We start from the raw sequence: 14,809 nt of genomic DNA on the forward strand, positions 1-14,809 counted from the left end.
TTTTTGCATGAAGTCCATGTCACATGACACTTCTGTAAAGCCAGTTAAAAAAAAGTAGGCTTCATGTAAAAAAAAAAAAAAAAAAGCAACACACACAGCACTGAAATGTTGGCATTTTGTGATTTTTTTTTTTTTTTCCTCATGCCACACACCTCTGTGACAAGGCTGTACACTATGGCACCAGCCGGATTAAGGCGTGAGCAAGAGGCGAAGCCAGAAAACAGATTTTGGGTGGGCCTAGGTAAGAAGTGGGTGGGCACCAAGTGTTCTCCCCCCTCCCCACCACCAAAAATATCTCAGCTGGTGGGAAAACGCTTCTTTCCACCTTGGCAGTCTGCAGCAGGCATGCGCTGAAAACTTAGAATGTGCCGGTATCACGGAGAATAACATTTTTGTTACCATCAGGGGGAAGTCTTGAATAGCGTTTTTGTTACCATCAGGGGGAAGTCTTCAGCTGGCAGAGCTTGAGATCCCCACTAGTTATCGCTAAATGTGTGCTACTGTTGGGTGGGACTGAGCCCTAACACCCAGGCCTACCTGTGGCTACGTCACTGGTGTGAGCCCTTCCAGTTATTGGCTACTTGGTAGCACTGTGGCCGATATGTCGCTCTTCCCCAGCAATATCAATGAATAGATTATAGCCATTAGAGAGATTTTTGATCACCACATTCCCATGGCCCTTCTCTTCTTCCAGGAGCAACCTCTCCCTTGCATAATTCATAAAGGTACCAGGACTCGAAATACACCCCACCAGTTTACAAGAGAGGGGATGAAAGAAGATGACATAATATCAAAGCTGCCTCTTTTCTCAGCCTCCATGTAGGAAAGAGAACGGAGAGTCCTGCTGATTTTCATACTGCTGTACTTGCCTGATTTACCCATGAGTGGCGTGAGTGCCAGAATGAATGTCAAAAATGGCCACCAACTCTTTCCAATTGAAATTGAATACTGAAAAAACACATTCTCATCCTCTCATCTCAACACACCCTCCCTATCTCAGACAGCCTGAAAATACTCGGCGTTACAATCGACCGCAACCTCGCATTCGAGAGCCAAGTGAACTCCATAACAAAGAGAATGTTCCACTCAATGTGGAAACTTAAACAAGTAAAACCTTTCTTCCCGAGGGAAATATTTCGCAAACTAATACAATCAATGGTACTAAGTCACGCAGACTACTGCAACGGAATCTATGCTGGATGCAAAAAACAACTCACTAAGAAACTCCAGACCGCTCAAAACACAGCAGCCAGGCTGATATTTGGCAAATCGCGGTTCGACAGTGCCAAACCCCTCCGAGAAAAACTGCACTGGCTTCCAATCAAAGAACGTATTACTTTCAAAATCTGTACCCTGGTCCACAAAATCATCTACGGCGAAGTCCCAGGATATATGACAGGCCTTATAGACCTCCCACCCAGAAACACAACCAGATCATCTCGAACATACCTAAACCTCCACTACCCAAACTGCAAAGGACTTAAATACAAAGCAACCTATGCATCCAGCCTCTCCTATATAAGCACACAACTATGGAACGCACTGCCAAAAGTTGTGAAAACAACCTACGACCATCTAAACTTCAGAAAATCACTAAAAACCTACCTGTTCAAAAAGGCATATGTCACCAACCCAACATAAATACCCACACTCTGCAACACAGCAAAATCAAAGCTCGTAATGGTCACTATATAACCTTCCCTCTCCTCGACCCCCCCCCCCCCTCTCTGTATCGGAAACACAGGTACCTTACTCGACCACAATATCACCTTGTATTTGTTCTTTACCGGACTTGGCGCATGCCTTTACGGTACTATGTAAGCCACATTGAGCCTGCAAATAGGTGGGAAAATGTGGGATACAAATGTAACAAATAAATAAATAATATGTTCTTGTTAGGACTAACATTTTAATCCTGTGGTTTTGTTGGTCTGGCAGGGTTTAATTTCTGTATTATCCTAGTGGATGCACAGGTCTCTATGGAGCTGGACCTGTTTGACAGGCCCCACAGGGGACCTGGGAAGCAGGATGTTTGGACAGGGTGGTGTTATTTGTTATTAGGAAGTTCTGGATTTGGGTACAGGAACAAGAGCTAGTAAGGATTTTGGATGTTCTGTCTAAGATAGTGGAACACTGAGGGGGAGGGGAGTAAGCTTGCCCTGATTAAAAAGAAATACGGCAGGTGCTCCCATACTGTGACTAGCAGCTGGGATGTTTTCTCCTTGTGAATAGAACAAGAAGGTAGACAGGCTGTAGGGGACTTTTTCTGGATCCATGTTATGTTACTGTGGCACTGGATCTTCTGTGAGCTAGAATACATAGTGCAGAGGGTTTGAGCACTGCCATCCTAACAGAATGTTGGGCCAAACGGTGGGGTCCTGTGCTGGGCAAATAGGAGTTTAAACTCTGCCGGTCCCAAAACCAGAAGTGTCAATTAACCAGGATACTGAATGCGAGGGAGGTAGATACTCTTCTCTAGTCCAGGCAAGGGTCCATTTCAGTGCACCCCCTTGCTTTCAGGTTCATATGTTTGCAGAGTTACTTAAGGCAGTTACCTTTCTCCTTCCCAACCCCAGGGAGGCTACCACACCCATCTTAAAGCTGTCCCATACAAATTCCCTTGGCGTTGAGGAAGATAAAGCCATTATAACATTTACTACTACTGGTTTGCTAAAGAAGTCTTTTGTTGTAGTAGTTGGTGGGGGAGGGGAAGCATAATCTCTTGTATCTAATATAGTTTACAAAGAAATGGGTCAATATTAAAAGCTAATTAGGCAGATAATGGCCACTGTTATCTGGATAAATAGCTTATGTGAGTCTATCTGTGGATTTCAGTTGCACTATGTGGATATGGCTGCTGCATCTCCTGGCAGGCTGCCTAAGCATAAGTCAGATAGTGCAGAGTGGTCCTGGGGGGCTCAGGTTGAGCAGAGTTTGAAGTTATCAGCTTGGTGGCGATATTAACCATCCAGATAAAGTTGGGGCAGAAAAAGGGCCATCCTAATGTTATCTGTTTTGCTATCTGGATAGTGATCTGACCATTGCTGCTATCTGGATGGTGTTAGTGGTCAGAAATGAGGTTTAGTACTGATCACTGTCTGGATAGCAGCACTGAGTATCCATCCATATTTCACTTTGCTGTGGCTGCTGGTATATGGGAAGAAAAACACTGACTGAATACTTATTTGGATTTAGCTCACACAGGCCCTCATGATCAAAAGCAAACTCTGGCACTAGAGGCTGTTAACGTCATACTAGCGCCACAGTTTGCAGCCGACCCATGATCAGAGCCTGCGAGCGCCTGAAACAACGCACTCGAGGGCTCTCAGCGCAAGTAGCATGCAAATGCATGCTAAACAGGGCTTCTAGCGCAATTAGCTTGCAAATGCATGCTAATTGGCGCTTAACGCATTCATCCCCAATGATCAGCGACCAGCGCGCCAAAGATTGGGTCGCTGGCTGCAGCAAAATCAACGCCAGCTCAGAGCTGGCGTTAGATTTTGCGGATCATTGGGGAGGAATGGTGAGCCCTGTCCAGCATGCAGTTGCATGCTGGCAGGCCCCCCTTCCCCCCCAAGGCAAACGCGAACGGGGGGGCTGGAGGTCCGGTGGGTCTCCAGCCCCCGAAACCCCTAGAAATTGTCAATCCATCAACGGGGGGGGAGGGGGGGGTCTGTAGCCACGCCCAGTGGATCCCAGGATGCAGTGGGCGGTGCTGGGCGCCGCCATTTTGGGCGTCAACTGACTGGAAGAGGAGGCAGGGAGGGAGGCAGGGAGGGAGGCAGGCAGGCTGCGTCCCTCCTCCAACACAAGGTAGGGGGGCCGGGACGGGGCCAGGGGGGTGTCACGACACCACGGACCACCATGGAATTTAAGGACAATGCTGGGGGCAGGATTTGGGGTGGGACCTCCAGCCCCCCCCCCCCCCCCCCCCCTGGTCGATGGAGCAACGATTTCTGGGGGGTTCTGGGGCTGGAGACCCACCGATCCTCCAGCCCCTACCCCCCCCCCCCCCCCATCACTGGGTGGGAGGGTAGGAGAGGGTTTGGCCGGCGGAGGCCACAACGTTTTCTGGGGGTTGGGGGGGGGGGGCCTCGTTGTTCGGGCCTCGGGGCAGGCTGTTTGACAGGTTTGGGTTTTTGACAGCCCAGACCTGTCAAACAAGTGCGGGAGGATTGTGCTGAGCGCCTGCTCGGCACAATTATCCCACACTTTAAACATGATGGTCAAAGATAATAGCACTGCTTAGATTTGCATGCATTATCTTTGATCATCGATGCAGAAAAGCCCTGCACTGACCCGGCGCTATTTTTAGGGTGCTGTTTGGAACAGCGCAGGGCTTTTGATCATCTGGGCCACAGTTTTCAGTGGTAGCTCAAGTAGAGTTATACTTGTTATTTCCTGTCCTCAGAGGACTTACAATCTGAGGCAATGGAAAGTTAAGGAGGCCTTTTACTAAGCCGTGGTAGGCTCTAGGCTTGTACAGTGCAAACCAAAATGACACTACCGCCAGGCCAGCGCACCCTCCTGGTGGTAATTTCAGATTTGGCACGCACCTATAATGCCTGGATGAATTATTTATTTCCTCCTACGCACGCTGTTTCCAGCGGTAATTGGCACTTGGTGTGCACCAACCGGTCACCGCACGTTTGGCGTGCGAGCCTTTACCGCTAGATCAATGGGTGGCGTTAAGGACTCAGGCTGGTTTTGGGCATGATCTGGTTTCATTTTTACTGCAGGCCCTTTTCTCATCCCATTAAAAAAAAAAACAAAAAAAAAAAACGTTTTTTGTAGATGCGGTAAAAACTGGCTCGGCACGCACCCACTACTCTACCACAGGCCAGTTTGGGCAGACTGGATGGACCATTCAGGTCTTTATCTGCTGTCATTTACTATGTTACTTTTTACCAGGGCTTAGTAAAAGGACTCCTAAATGACATACCGAAGATCAGGAGCAGCAGCAGTGGGATTTCAACTGGGGAAGTGCTGAAAACCTGTGAGTGAGGGTGAGGTTTCACACCCCTGGTGTACACTTAACCTTAAAAGTGCTGGTATCCCTGCTGCTATGCACATTTATACCTCGAAAAGTTACCTCAGTCTACATTACCCCAATTGCAAAGGACTCAAGCCCAAAACCTACTATGGATCCAATTTCTTCTTCTTAGGCAGCCAACTCTGGAATGCCCTCCCCAGACCTATCCGATCAATCAGGAATTAGCTACCCTTCCGGAAATCATTAAAAACCCATCTGTTCAAGCAAGCCTACCCAAATGAGCCAAACTAATCCTATGAGCCCATTTACCCAACACTTGCACATTTCTATCCACCTATATCTTCTATTATTCTGCTTTACTTAACTTATATTTTCCCTATCAAGTTTCACTATCAAAAACCTGTAATCCCTATTACTATGTAAGCCGCATTGAACCTGCTTTGACTGGGAAAGCGCGGGGTACAAATGTAATAATTAATTCATGCATGCATGCCATGTGCTGTGTATATGTGGGCACCCAGTAATAGAATTGCCCTGTACATATTGCCCTGTGAATTGAGATGGCTGAAAAAAAACCTCATCTTTTGACAGGGCTGTTGCAGGGGTATTAGATCCCCTAGAACACTGCTTCTCAACCCAGTCCTCAGGGCATAGAAGCCAGTCCTTTTTCAAGCTGTCCACAGCTGATTTGCATACAGTGGAGGTAGTCCATGCAGATTTCTCTCTTGCATATTCATTGTGGATAGCCTGAAACCTTGACTGGCTGGATGTTTCTCTCAAGGACTGGGTTGAGAACCCCCTGCCCCAGAAGAATTTTCAGTCCTGCATTCCCTTCACTTAACTTACTTAAGGCCCCAAGCCTCCACTGTCACCTGAGATTTTGATAACCTCAAACATCATGGTTACTCCCCCTCCCCTTTATATTTATGATTTGGCCTAGTGATTTCCAAACTTGGTCCTGGAGGCACCTCAGCCACTCCGGTTTTAGGATACCCACAATAAATATTCATGAGAGAGATTTGCATGCAGTGGTGGTAGTGCATGCAAATCTCTCTTATGAATAGTCATTGTGGGTATCCTGAAATCTTGACTGACTGGGGTGCCTCCAGGACCAGATTTGGAAATCACTGCTTTTAGGCAATTTTCAGAAGCTATTTGTCCAAATAAATGACTAATCATTAAAATAAATGATTTTTGAAAATTATGCACCATCCCTTCAGGCATAAGGTATGTGCTGATGCTGTCATGACCTATAGAGCTTAATTGCAGCCCCCCCCCCCCTAGAATCTGTTACCCTAAGCGACTGCATACTTTGCCTAATGATTCAGTGGGCCCTGCCCTGAGATCTGTGAATGCTGCCTCAGCACCAGCCCCAGACTTGGCAGCTCAAAGAGCTGCTCTGAAAGATGGCTGGTTATATACACAGTGGGGTTGTAATGCAAGATAAATAGTTTGCATTCCAAAAAAAGAAAGAAAGAAAAGTATGCATATCTAAGAAAATATTCTGGGCAAAGAAAGGATTGAAAGGCAGAACAATCAAAGATGCAACAATGACCCTAAAACACTGACAAATGAGACATCGGGGAGGAATGTTGCTTGCATGGCTGCTCTAACCCTCCCTATTAATAAAAATAAAACAGATTGTTTTGAAAAGCGGCTGAGTTATGAGCACGGAGGTTCCGGCTCAAGAAAGGTAAGATTATATCACCAGGGTCAAAGTCTGATGATCCTGTGATTTTTGGTGGCCTTGTGTAAAGAGGGATGTTTTTTGTGTGTGTGTGACCAGGCACGCAATGTTACCTTCTGCCAAGACAAGGCTGTGCATCCACATGATGTAACTGGTAAAATACTGATGAGAAATACTTTTTGTTTTATTTTAAAACTGAAGAACAAGGGTACTTTATTTGCCGTGTTCGATAGGAACTTAGGCGATCTCGTGAGGATCTTGGCCAAAGAGGTGCTGGGAAATGAGAGCTGCTGGTTCCCAGCTGAGGATGTCATGTGTGTGACTGAGGGAAGTAGGGGGGGGGTTAGAGACCAGACCAAAGCAGTTGTATGTGGGGGAGGTGCACTGTAGCTCACTACTGCCCCTTAGTGTCTGAAGAGCAGGGTGCAGCCAGGATTCCTCTCTGGGTCCCAAGCTTTATTATTATTTTTTTTTAAATAAATTTCATATTGGAAACGAGATCCTCCAAAATAGAAAGTGCAAATTAAGGAATAAAGAAACCCAACTAAGCACAGATATATAAAAAACTAACATTTACTGAAACCAAAATAGTAACGTTTAGCTCATAGTTTAAATTTATAAAGAAGACAGGGGAAAACAGGGCAAAAGAAATGTCATTATAGATCAAAATGCAACAAGTAAAACGTAAGGAAAGGGAAATGAGACTTGATATACTGCCTTTCTGTGGGAGTTTTCTCCTTATGTGGTATTGAAGCCACGCCCAGTGAATTCCAGGATGCACTGGACAGGGCAGGGTGCCGCCATTTTCAAGGTGGCTCCCCAGAAGGGAGGCCTACTCTCTCCTCCCTTCTAAAGGTACGGGGAGTTGGGGGGGGGGGGTGCAGCCACCAGGGGGGGGGGGTCAGGTCACCCACTGGGCCACCAAGGTCAGTTATTTTGGTGTCGAGGGGGTTAGAAGAGCTAGAGGTCCACTGGACTTCCAGCCCCCTTGTGCCCTTGTATTGAGGGGGGGAGGGAGAAGGCCACTGGGCCACCAGGGAAACTTGTCCAGGGGGAGTTAGGGAGGACCTCCAGCCCCTGTGTCTGCGAATTTAGAGACCTGTAAGCATGCAAATGCATGCTGGACAGGGTTCCCCATTCCTCCCCAGTGCTCCACAAACCACTGTCTCCGAGCTGGCATAGAGTTTGCCACAGAAGCAGCACCAATGCTTGACACACTGCCCACTGAGCATTAGGGAGGAAAAGGTATTGCCCTGTTTTGCATGCTACTTGCAATCAGAGCCGGTGAGCTCATTGGTTCACTCACTGGCCAGCTCTGTTCATGGGGCAGAAGCAAACATGGGTGCTAATACAGTGCTAATGGCCTCTAGCGCCCGCGTTTGCTTCTGATCATTGGGGCCTAGATGAGCTTCAACCACAGAATATCCAAATCCCTTTGTGATCTGCATAGTCTTGTGAGAATAACGTGGGCATTTGGATTCTGTGTGGCTCAAATTCAATGAGAGATGCATAGCTTCAAAGCAAATAGAACGGTTGCTCTGGAGACAGTGCCAGCAGCAAGCTGAAACAAAAAGGGTGGGGGAAGATTGTATATATCAGCGGATCCCAAACTGTGCGCCGGGGCACCACAGTGATCTCTCAAGGGTGCCACGGCATATTTCCCCACCTCCCACCTGCTACCACCCAAGCCACTACTGCTGCTTCTCTAGATGAGCAGCACAGCGGCAAAACAAACTGCAGCCACCATGGGGCAGGACTCTCCATACACACGGCTGACGGTTCTGCCCCCTCGGATATAATTTCCTGTTCTAGGGCACAGCCAGCAGCTGTGTGAATGAAGAGTCCTGCGTGCTGCTGCTGCTGCTGGTTTAGAGAAGCAGCAGGGATGGGTGTGTGTGGGACAAGCGGGAACAGAGAGGAGGGAGACGCTGGATTGGGGGGAGAAACAGAGAGGGGGCTTAGGCTGGATGGAAGGAAAGAGAGAGAGAGGGCACAAGCTGGGTGGAAGGGGTAGTGGGGGCAGAGGCTGAACGGAAGTAGGAAGAGAGGGAGGGCAGCAGATGGATGGAAGTGGAGAAGAGAAGAAGGGCTTTCATGGGAATGCAGGTGTTGGTGGCTGAAGCAAGCCACCGATTTGCTAGCTGAGCAAGCAGCACGGAGCTTGGGCCTCAACAGAGGACCTCTTCAGCTGGCAGGGCTTGAACATCCCCGCCAACAAAGGTAGGGCTCAAAACTGTTGGGGGGGGGGAATCTGAGAAGAAATGTGTAGCCTATGGGCGCCATGATCCGAGAAAGTTTGGGATTATAGGAAGAGAGTCAGGGGAGTGCCACACTTAGGTTCAATGGGGGCCACCACTGGCCCTTGGACTTTGCAGTAAAGAACACTGCTAGAAATCAAAGTACATGGAAGACTGGCTATCCAAAAGAGAGCCAGATTTAACTTTAAACTGTTTATCCCTGAGAAAAGGAGTCACTTGATCAAGATGATGAAATATATAGTTGTTTCCAGAGAAACCTTGTGGCCAGAAAAAGCTCTGAGAAAAAAGCAAACAAAATTAAGTACATTTTCATCATTATAAAATGAGCTTCTTTTGGCCCAGGTATGCCATCCCCGGAAACATACAAATTTTGAAAGCATAGGAAGGGACATAATTCTTCAGGAGGAAAAACCCATACACTACCAGAAGAGAGATGTGTTTTAAAGTGGCATGGTTTAAATTCTCCTGCTTTGGTATTGATATCTACCAGATTAAAAGCAAAGGAATGTTCTAGACTCTGGAATTCTCTGTAAATTCAGTTTATGGCTCCTTAGACAGCATCAAGGAATCACATGTAGCTCTTTTCCGAAGAAGACAATACACCTGATTAATAAGTGGAACAGGGCTGGATTTACGTATAAGGTAGACAAGCTACAGCTTAGAGCTTCACATTACAAGGGGCCTCGTGCTTCAGTAAAATCAAATGCATTTGTAAATAATGAAAATTACAATATAAAATAATCCATGAGTATTGTTTTTATGTTGATTGTTTTATATTTTTTTATTTATTAACTATATAAACTAAAATATACTTCCCGCTTAACTGAGCGGTTGGGGGGGGGGGGGGGGGGGCAGGCTTGGAAGCAACTCCAAGGGCATTTGCAAAACTTTGTAAAGGTATTTTTTTTTCTTTTAACAAGGTCTGTGGGGAAGAGCTTGCCATATTTGGGGAAATTTATAATATGAGGATATTTGTTTTCTTCCAAAGAGGCATTATTTTATTTATTTAAAGTTTATTAACCACATTTATGAAGAGATTCACCCAAGGCAGTGTACAGCAAGTATAGCTTGACATAAACTGTACACCAGTTTGGGTGAATCTCTGCATAAAGGCGGTTCATAAATCCTCAATAAATAAAAAATAAACAACTTACACCCTATTAATAGCATAACAATAGTAAAATGACCAAATGAAAGCATAAATATAATCAATGAGGTAAACGCAGAAGCAAATGAAATCCTAGTTAAAAAAAATCAAAATAATATACAACAAAATCCTATATAATAATTCTCACCTCCAACGTTCTGACTTGCTGCCTGGGACCGTGGCTCATTCCGAGTTGGTCTGCTAGGCTCCATAGATCAGGCTGACATCACCTTAGCCATTATGATGTCAACTTCAGAACCCAGAGGGAAAAAAAAAACATGCCTCACAGCTGATCCATGTCCAGAGGAGGGTCGCTGGACATGGGTGGCTGGAGGGGGGACAGGGGAGAGAGGAGGGTCGCTGGACATGGGTGGCTGGAGGGGGGGAAGGGGACAGAGGAGGGTCACTGGACATGGGTGGCAGGAGGGAGGGCAGGGGAGAGAGGAGGTTCGCTGGACATGAGTGGCTGCAGTGGGCACAGGGGGAGAGGAGGGTAGCTAGACATGGGTGGCTGCAGGGGGAGAGGAGGGTCGCTGGACATGGGTGGCTGGAGGGGGGGAAGGGGACAGAGGAGGGTCACTGGACATGGGTGGCAGGAGGGAGGGCAGGGGAGAGAGGAGGTTCGCTGGACATGAGTGGCTGCAGTGGGCACAGGGGAAGAGGTGGGTAGCTAGACATGGGTGGCTGCAGGGGGAGAGGAGGGTCGCTGGACATGGGTGGCTGCAGGGGAGCCAAGGAAAACCTTGCTAGCGCCCGTTTCATTTGTGTCAGAAACGGGCCTTTTTTTACTAGTAATAACATATTAAACAGACCAGTGTTTTCACTGTTCTAGAAATATATGTAAATACTTTAACACTTGGCTCCCAGTCAATCCTAGCTCCCCAGTCCAGCATCTTCCTGTTGGCCATTTGAATAGTGGTGTTCAGCAGTTCTATAACAGAAATCCTGTGATTACTGGCAACCGTACAATGATTTGCTGTCATTTTTCTTTTTTTAGTTACCATTAGGTTTCAGATTTTCTGGCCTTTAATTTACTGTTGAGTTACCAAGCATGATGTTTGGAATATATATTATCTGTATTAGCTGTACCTAATGGTTAGAACAGCAGGCTGAGAACCAGGGAAGCCAGTGTTCAAATAGTTTATTCAGTATTTGATATACTGCTGTTACAAAAGGCCTTTGGTCACAGCGGTTTATAATAAAACAATCAGCAGATAAAAATCACTATAAAAGAACTCCATTTGTGTACAGGAAAGTGAAACAATCATACATACTGCTGCTCGAGATCTTAGACATGTTTATTTATTTTATGTATTTCCAGGTATTTTATATACCAGAAATTAATCATATACATGCAAACTTAATCCTCCACTTCACCACATACAAATTTAGATTGTGAACCCTCCAGGGACAGGGAAATACCTACTGTACCAAAACGTAACTCACCTTGAACTACTGCTGAGAAAGATGTGATCTATATTCAAGCAGGAACCAGGGGAAAAGCTGGACTTGGCAAGCAGGAACCAGGAGACCAATGGAACCAGTTATGAAGGCACTCAAGGTGGGGCTGGGCTTGCCTAAAAGCACCCAGGCTCATGATGTCACTCCACCTTATCCCTCCATCGTTGCTCTGCTAGCCCTATAACAATCGGGCTGTGGTGTGCGCAACAGTGGGACACGAAGGACTCTTGTCCCACTGTCACTCCAAGGTGTAAATATGGCAGGGGTCAGGGCTATAATCACAGCAGCGCTGTGACAATGATGCGCTAAAAGTTCCAATATTTATTAGCATCCAAAACTCGACACAGGCCATGTTTCAGCCACTAGATCTGCATCAGGAGTCTCGATAAGATGTATACAAATAAAACATTCTGTTGCAGTAAATAATGGGGGGGGGGCTAAAATGTGCCCCCTCACCTCGGGCTCTGGACCCCCCCTCCCGCCGAAGTCTGGCTACTCCCCTGATGCAGTCCACAGGTGAGTCACAACTGGCAGAGATTTCAATGGGGCCTGATCTGGGTGGGGCTTAGGTAGGATAAAAATCTGCACATGTGTTCTGCATTTTGTAAAGGGATTATATGTACTAATTTCCTCATCAGATTTTACATCAGCTCAGAGGCATGCACAGGTTTTTAAAAAGTTTCAGCCAGGGCTTTATTTGAGGGATTAAGGAAGTTATTGTCCTTAATCCCTCATGTTTATTTCCCCCTCCAAAATGAAGAAAAATAAAAATTGCAGCCTCATAACTTAATTGATGGCACTTATATGGTTTGAAAAATGGGACAGCTTTATGTGGAAGCTGCCCTCTTCCATTTTTTCAATGTGTGTGTAAAATGGCTGCTCTCACTGTACATGCAGCCTAATACATGTACCCCCTGAGGTACTTTAGAAAAGACTCTGTGTCAGTGCCTCACTTCCAGTCTCTCTGTTCTATGTAAAATAGACCTTTTAGGGCCAGATTCTACAAACAGTGCTGAAAAATCAGTGCTGAAAAAATAATGCATTGTGCTATTATATAAACGGTGCTGAAAGTTATTTGTTGTTTATAGAATACGCCTAGCACCTAACTTTAGACACGAAGTACAAATCATGTCATGGTAAGGTATACACAAAAAGTAGCACACGTGAAATTATCTTGTTGGGCAGACTGGATGGACCGTGCAGGTCTTTTTCTGCCGTCATCTACTATGTTACTATGTTACATCAAGTAAACCCTAGTTTATCGTTTATTCATTTACTGTACTGTTTCAAATTGTATTCACAAAACAGAACGGTTTACATAGCAATATAAAACTCATAATAAAAACAAACATAAAAGAACTCCATCAAAATGATAGGAAAGCACAGCAAGCTAAAACAACCATTCTAAAAGGTAACAACACCAACACATACTGGACAACCATTCATAACATAAACTGTTATATTATTTTACTGCATATTCATTCTACCTAATTCTGCCTTTTATCACAGATTATTTTCGAATGTATTCTGAAACAGATATGTTTTCAAAAATTTACGAAATTGAATGTAGGACTCTTCTAATCTAAGATTTTTAGGGAGACAGTTCCAGAGGGAAGGGTCTAAAAAAAAGAAAGCTGAGTTTCTGGTAGATTCCCATCTAGCCTTCTGTGGTGAAGGGATAACTAGTCTATTGTCTGTAAGTGATCGAAGTGTTCGCATAGGCGAATATGGCAAGATAAGATTTCCTAAGTGCGATGGAATTCATAAATGTAAAGCTTTGTGTGTCAGGGTAAAAATTTTAAATTTTATTCTGGCATCAACTGGGAGCCAGTGAAGTTGGTATAAGAGTGGTGTAATCTTTGCGTCTAAATTAGGCGCAGATCCTTCTTATTCTATAACATTGCATATAAATTGAAGGAACGCCTCTGACCCTCCCATGGCCACACCCCCTTTTTGGAGCCATGTGTGAAATTTAGATGCAGATCCCTGTACTAAAAATGCGTGCATAAATTTTAATCAATGCCAATTAGTGCTGATAATTTATCACCCAATTATCAGTGCTAATTGGATCATTCAATTAAATTGCACATGCAGATCGGGTACGCACCCAAATTTGTGCATGCAACTTTAAGTGCCATTTATAGAATTCCAGGGATAGTGTATATTTAAAAGTTTTTTTTTTAATAAATGTTTGAAAAAAACTGAAAGTGTCCAAAAATTGGGGGGGGGGGGGAGGGGGCAAACAAACTAAAAACAAACCAGAAATCCCCCCCCCCCCCCCCCCCCCCCCGTGCACATCTCTTATGTCTAGGTACTTGAACAAATGATCTTTTATGACTTTGAGAGGGGGGAGGGGAGGTTATCAATGTGGACTACTGTTAAGATGTGTTATTTTACTGTTGACACCAGTTATTACTAGCTAGGTCTCATTGCTCAAAATGGGACCTATGCTAAAATAGCACGAATTAGTGGTAAAATAAAATGATAGCGGTAGCCATGTTGATGACTTTGGCCCTGAATGCTTTAATCCAGTGGTTCCCAAACCTGGTCCTGGAGGCACCCCAGCTAGTCAGGTTTTCAGGATGTCCATGATGAATATTCATTCTCCTTAGTAACTTTAACTGTTTTCAATGTTTAACAAAACTTTATTTATTCAATATTTCTTTTACAATTTACAAAATCTTAAAATCCTCCTTATCCTCACTGTTTCAATCACATACATACATCCATGCACCTCTCTTCATACTGACTACATTCGAACATAAAATCCATCAACATCACAGTGTGAATAAATCCAAATTATTCACATTCATGATTGAAATTCAACTTATGCATTGGTAACTCTGTTGATTATTCCTATCTGTGTTGTATCCACTGGGATTCTCTATACAGCCCACAATTCTCGATATTAAATCTAACAGTCAAACAAATTCTACTTAGTCTTGTAAACAAGCTCTTATCTTGATTTGTTTGTTCAATTCACATCGAGTTGTTAATTGCCTCCTTCTCTCAGTTCTTTTTCCAATACACAGGACTTCAATCAAAGGACTGCTCTTTATGCCTTTTCACTTTGTCATGCTGAGCTCTTCTCTATTAACTCTGGCCAAGCAGTTCCTCGATTATCAATCCCTCCTCTGTTTATAGGCTTCACTCTGCGATTTATATATTCAAGCCCAACACAATTGCGTTTAGCTCTAAGCGTCGTCAGGGGCGATGACATCATTATTAGAACTTGCTCTGCTTTACAGCTTGGTCAGGTCAGA

Source organism: Microcaecilia unicolor, chromosome 7 (genome assembly GCF_901765095.1).
Source record: "Microcaecilia unicolor chromosome 7, aMicUni1.1, whole genome shotgun sequence".
In the NCBI taxonomy this organism is placed as follows: Eukaryota; Metazoa; Chordata; class Amphibia; order Gymnophiona; family Siphonopidae; genus Microcaecilia; species Microcaecilia unicolor.